At 49.6% G+C, this 6,000-nt stretch overlaps 1 protein-coding gene across 2 annotated transcripts in view; it reads right to left on the minus strand.

Annotated features, from left to right (window-relative positions):
* Window positions 1-4,749, minus strand: part of Pacsin2 (protein kinase C and casein kinase substrate in neurons 2) — a 91,473-nt gene extending 86,724 nt beyond the window's left edge. For both annotated transcript variants that reach the window (XM_052160155.1, XM_052160153.1), the window contains exon 1: window positions 4,609-4,749. The gene's annotated coding sequence lies outside the window, so the exon portion shown is untranslated. The remainder of the gene's footprint in view (window positions 1-4,608) is intronic.
* Window positions 4,750-6,000: the final 1,251 nt, after the last annotated feature.

Here is a 6,000-nt window from a genome sequence, read left to right on the forward strand (position 1 = left end):
AGTTCTCTTAACTATTCTGCACAACCAGATTTGTGTGTGTGTATGTGTGTAGAGGACAACTTGGCGGAGCTCTTTCCTTCTTCCCCACCACAGGGCTCTCAGGGATGGAACTCAGTCTGTCAGGCTTGGCAGCAAGCACCTTTACCTGTTGAGTCATTTCTCTCTATCCAGATATTCTCCTCCCCTACCACACAGAGTTTCTCTGTATAGCCCTGGCTATTCTGGAACTCACTCTGTAGACCAGGCTAGCCTCAGACTCAGTAATCCACCTGCCTCTGCCTCCTGAGTGCTGGGATTGAAGGTGTGCACCATCACACATATTTTTAATTTTCATTTAAAAAATAAGAACTTGTACTTTTAAAAAGGATACTATATTTTATTACATTTATTTAGTGTGTGTGGCACTCAGAGAACAACTAGAAGAGTGAGTTCTCATCATTTTTCTCCTTCTACTCTGTGGGTTCTGGGGACTGAACTCAAGTTCCTTTTTTCCTTTACTTGTTTCTCCCCAGCTTTCCTCCCCTTAATGTGCAAATGCTAGACAAGCTGTCTACTACTAAGCTATGCCTCTAGCTCATTTAAAACTTTCAATCTTAAAATAGACATTTTTTTAAAATCCAGGCACTGAACTAGATTAGCCAAGGAAATAGAGCAGCAGTCATAGTGCGAACTCAGCGGACAGTCCTCGGCAGCTGTCTTAGAAGGCAGCTGGAACACTGAGGCAGGGCCTGATCTGGAACGGTGTGGCCTGTCCTTGGCCTCAGAATCAAGGCAATCTTCCTGCCTCAGCCCTTCAAGTGCTGACATTACAGGCTCGAGCCCTTACATTTGGTTTTAATGTAATTTCATTCCCTGGAATACCTAAGGGGAGATGGATGGGGCTCAGGGCTCTTTGTAGCCTGCCTGCCACTAAGAGGCTAGGACACATAGATTTCAGGGTCTCCGATTTCCTATTTGTAAGAGAGGCTTAGAAATTGCTAATCTTTGAAATTCTGAGAACAGCTGTGAGACTCCTCTACCCTAGGAAAGGAAGTACTCATGTAAACAGCTCGGGGCCAGCATCCAGGGTGAGAAGCGACACTCCAGCCCCAAGCAGCCCCTCCTGACCTGGTGGCTGCATGGTGAGCACGGCCTTCCTAAGCTGCCTCTCACCTCAGAGAATCTGTAATCCTATTTTCCTTGTCATCCTGGAGCTAATAATAATGCTGACTTACATACATGAAGGACACATTTCGAAAGATTTTTTAATCTCATTATTTTGTACACAAACATTTAAATGACAGGGTTGGGATAAAGTGGTGTCAGGTGTGATCATTACTTTGTGTAAGAGTCCATGACCACAGACATCCATCCATCCTGGGTCCAGAACTTGGGCTCCTGGATGCCAGCATGGGGTTTTTCCATTAGGTTCTGCTTCCTTGGTAGTGGATGAGTTGTTGGCATCATAAGTATCCTGGAATGTCCTTGTAGACATGTTTGTCCACGGAAAGACTGTTTGTCCTTTGGAATTTGAATCCCTAAACACCCTTCTGTCCTGACTATGAATACCTTATTTGTTTAGGTGTTTTTTTAATCTTTTTTTTTATTATTCGATATATTTTTATTTACATTTCAAATGATTTCCTTTTTCAGGCTCCCCACTCCCCCAAAAGTCACATAAGTCCCCTTCCCTCCCCCATGTGTAGGTGTTTTTAACCTTTATTTTTTATTTTATGTGAATGGGCACTCTGCCTACATGTGTGTCTGCACATCATGTGTGTCTGTAGATGGGATTCCCCAGGGTCTGGAGTGGGGACAGCTGTGAGCTACCATGTGGGTGCTGGAACTGAACCCAGGCCTAACCACTGCTCTTAACCAGTGAGCCATCTCTAGTTCCCTTGTTTTTGTTTTTTTGTAACCTTTTTCAGAGGAGAAAATGAATAGGATTTGAGTGTTTTGGGCAGTCCGAAGCTGGCCTCAGACTAGAGATTTTCCTGCCTCAGCCTCCCAAAGAGTAGAATTACTGGCAAGTGCACAGTGGGAGAACTATTCTGTGTGTGTGTGCGTGTGCAAGTGCAGGCCAGAGTTTGATGACTGTCCGCTTTATTTTTTAAAAGATTTCTTAATTTTATGTTATGACCGTTTTCCTGTATGTATGTAAGTGCACCGTGTACATGCCTGGCGCCCTCAGAGGTTAGCAGAGGCCACAGGGCCTCCTGAGACTAGAGTTCCAGCTGGCTGTTGGTACCATGTGGGTGCTATGACTCACACCCAGACCCTCTGCAGGATCCTGCTGCTCTTAGCCACTGAGCCACCACCACCACCTGATGTTTGCTGGGGATTCAAGCACAGGTCCTGTGTTTGAACCTCAGGTGCTTTACAGACCGAGCATCTCCCAGCCCAGAAGACCAACACTCTCCAAGATGGTCTCTAGTGAGCAGACAGCACAGCCATCTGAATATTAAAAATAAGGGGGAAATGAACCCCCAAACAGCCATCCCAAAGACCACCTGCCACCATTGAGAGCCATCGGGAACAAGTTCAGGCCATTTAGACAGTGCTCTCAGGTTTCCTTTCCAGGTATGAGGAGGGTGTGCAGAGGCCATAAGGGACTCTGCCCCTAGTATGCAAATCGACTAGATACCTAAGCCCTGCCTCCTCTGCTGCCTTCAGGTATGCAGCTGGAGTTCCCAACTGGAAAAAAACTGAGCAGGCACTTCGGCTCAAGTGAACGTGATTATTACCTACATAATCTAAAGGGTGGCTTCCAGGAAGTCAAGTACAATGGGATAGTAGATAAGGCAGGCCAGAGTCAGCTGAGCTGTTGGTTTCAGGTGAGGCTGGCCAGAGAGCACTGGAGTATGCTTCACAAGGCGCCATAACAGTAATTTTGCTACTGTTATTTGATATCCCATAACATCCTGCAAAGATCAAGTGATGCCCCCCTTTCAGAACCAAGAAGCCTAAGAATCAGGCTTTAATGCATCAGCATGGGCTTTCAGGTAAAAGAAAAGAATAAAGATGAAGGGAGGCCAGGTATGGTGTAATACACCTTTAATCTCAGCACTCAGGAGGCAGGGGCAGGCAGATCTCTGTGAAGTCCAAGCCAACCTGGTCTACTCAGTGAGACCCCATGTCCAAAACCAAACAAAACCCTCAAAACTAAGGGCAAATGCCCCTATGCTCCCCCTAGAAATGCCTGGCCATCAGAAATCTGTACTGGCACTCAGGACCAAGGAAAACCAATGTCACCTCTCTCAGACAACATGGAAACTTGGATGTGTTTCTTTCATACACACACTTTTACACTAATTATTATGGTCAGAAGTAACACACTCTAGCTCCCCAAACAGCAAGAACTAAAATACCATTTCTAGTCCAATGGGTCTTTAAAAATCCTGCCCAGAGAGAACAGATCTAATCAGTCACCTTCTCCTCTGTGCTCAGTTACTTTCCCGAGTAATAAATACCCATCAGCCCAATGGTTAGTTTCTTTAAAGCCTCCAAACTGCAGGGGAAAGAAAACTCATTTCACACAAGTTTTTTTTTTTTTTTTGCGTAGTGGCCTCATGGCTCAAGTAGCATAAGCTTCGCCAAGGAGATTGCCAAACTCTACAGTTAAGTGTGAATGTACAGACTAAAGTGTTCCAGGAAAGTCAAGAGAGTCCCAACTATGCTGACTCTCATTCAGGGCTTCTGTGAAAAAGTGAAGCCAAGCGCCCTGCGACGGAAAAGAGAGGCTAACGCTGAACCCAGCTCACCTGGCTGATCCCTTCGCCAGGGCCTCCAAGCTGACAATCCCAGGGGCGCATGACCAGAACTTAAACAAAATGGAAAACCTGCAGTGGGTAGGAAGGTGTGAGCTCGCGTCCACAACTCAGGATTAAATAGATTTACATCAGGACAGTGCAGGAGTGTTTTTGCTAAACCGCTAATGAGTAGCCCTGGAGACTGTCAGCAACCTACTCCCCTTCATCACTAAACCTCACGGCAGCTGTGGTCAGGGGAAGACGACGAGAGGCAGGAATGGTGCACACAGCCCGGACCAAAACTATCTTCCCTTGAGGACCCAACAAGAACGCAGCACCCCTGGGGCGTGTCTACTTCCAGGTCTAACCCCTAAGGCCTTGAGATCCCCAGCCAGCTCCTCTAGATCCACTCCTGGAACAAAAAGAAAAGCGGACCTTCTCAGAGGGGGACCCGCAAGCCTGGGGGATCTGAGGGAAGAGAAGAACGCGGCTCTAGAGCCCCACGGGAGGTAAGAGAAAGTTGACGATCGCATCCACTGAGTCTCGGAAACTATGAAAGTCAAAAAGGACAGCATGCAGCCTTTCCTGTCTCGCCTCTCACCGGTCAGGCTTGGCTCTCGCCACTGCGGACACCGAGTATGGGAAGGACGGAAATGGAAGGCAGTCAGTCTGCAAAGCGCCCCATGAGTGTGTCCGCGTGGGACTCGCTCGCTCCGGCCGCCCTTTGGGCCTCCGGGGCTCCGCCCGCCGGCGCGTGGCCCCTCGCGCGCGGACTAGAAGTTTCGAGCGGCGCGGCCCCGCGCGCTCGGCCCCGGCGCGGCCTGACAGGGGTAGGCGCGGCCACCGACCCGTGTCCCAACCGTCGCGGCGCACCCCTCACCTTGGCTGCCGCTCGCCTCGGGTCCCACTGAGCACGCCGCCCCGGCCGGGCTGCGACAGCGACCCCTTCCCGTTCCGCTCCAGCCGCGCTCCCCTGCCCTGCCCAGACCCGCCGCGGCCGCTTCTGCCGCCAGCCGAGACCGCGCCGCCCCCGCCGCTCCCGCTGTGCTCTCCCTATTGGCTGCTGGGCTCCAGACCCCGCCCTTCGGCCCTGCGGCGCTCCGGATTGGATAGACTAGGAGCAGAGGCGCCACGCCCCCCAGCAGCTAAAGGAACTACCTTGGGCTAGCATTAGCGGCCTCTCCTGTCAGTCAAACGAACTCTTACTTATGCCGCTGAGAGGCCAACACAGGTCACTCCCTGGGAAACGCCCTGAGGCTGGGGTCTAAAGGACTTTTTTTTAGGTGGGCCAGACTTTTGTGATTTCCCTAGCACCCAGAAGAACTGCGGTTCCTGATCGAGAATTCAAATAAAGTGGACTTTGAGAAAGTTTCCTTGGATCAGAAGAAATTACTGCTTTTCTAGAGGACCCGGATTCCATTACAAGCACTTACATAGAGGTTTATCATGGTCAAGTTGGAGGGGATCTGACGCCCTCTTTTGGTCTTTATGGGTACCAGGCACGCACGAGGGACAGACAAACAAGAGAACTCATACACACAATTCTTTTTATTTAGAAAGTTTCCTCCAAGCCTGCCATGGTGGTGCACGCATTTAATCCCAACACTCAGGAGGCAGAGGCAGGATCTCTGCGTTCACCGCCACTGTGGTCTGTGTTCCAGGCTGACTAAGGCTACATAGTGAGCCCATGTCTTAAACACAGAAAAGAAGAGGAAGTGGGGTGGAGAGACTTCCCTCCAGAGGATGCAGATATGGTCATCAGAGCACCAGGCAACATACAGGCTTTCTGCTTCTCACACAGCGCTGCCTGATAGGAGGTTGACCCTATGAGCAAAGGGAATTATCGAGTCAAAACGGCTAATACCATGCTGAGCACCACCTCACACAGTCCTGGCCGGGGAGGACAGTAAGCGATGCCAGGGCAAGAGTCTGAGGAAGGACAGCAGGTAACTTCTAGGGACTGTATGGAGTAAAGAGTAAATGGTTGCCGACAGTGGCTCGTATCTGTAGTCCCGATACTCAAAAGGCTGACACAGGAGAATAGCTGAGAGCTCCAGGTAGCCTGGTCAACCGAGAGAGAGAGAGAGAGAGAGAGAGAGAGAGAGATATGACCAAGTGGTAACCCCAGTAAATGGGTTCCACATAAAAACACTGACACAAGCAGGACATGAAGCTAGATAAGGGTGGTATATGCTTATAATCCCAGCACTTGGGGAGACAGAGACAGGAGGAACTTTGAAAGTTCACAGTCAGGCTGGAATACATAGTGAGA

Source organism: Apodemus sylvaticus, chromosome 17 (genome assembly GCF_947179515.1).
Source record: "Apodemus sylvaticus chromosome 17, mApoSyl1.1, whole genome shotgun sequence".
Taxonomy (NCBI): Eukaryota; Metazoa; Chordata; class Mammalia; order Rodentia; family Muridae; genus Apodemus; species Apodemus sylvaticus.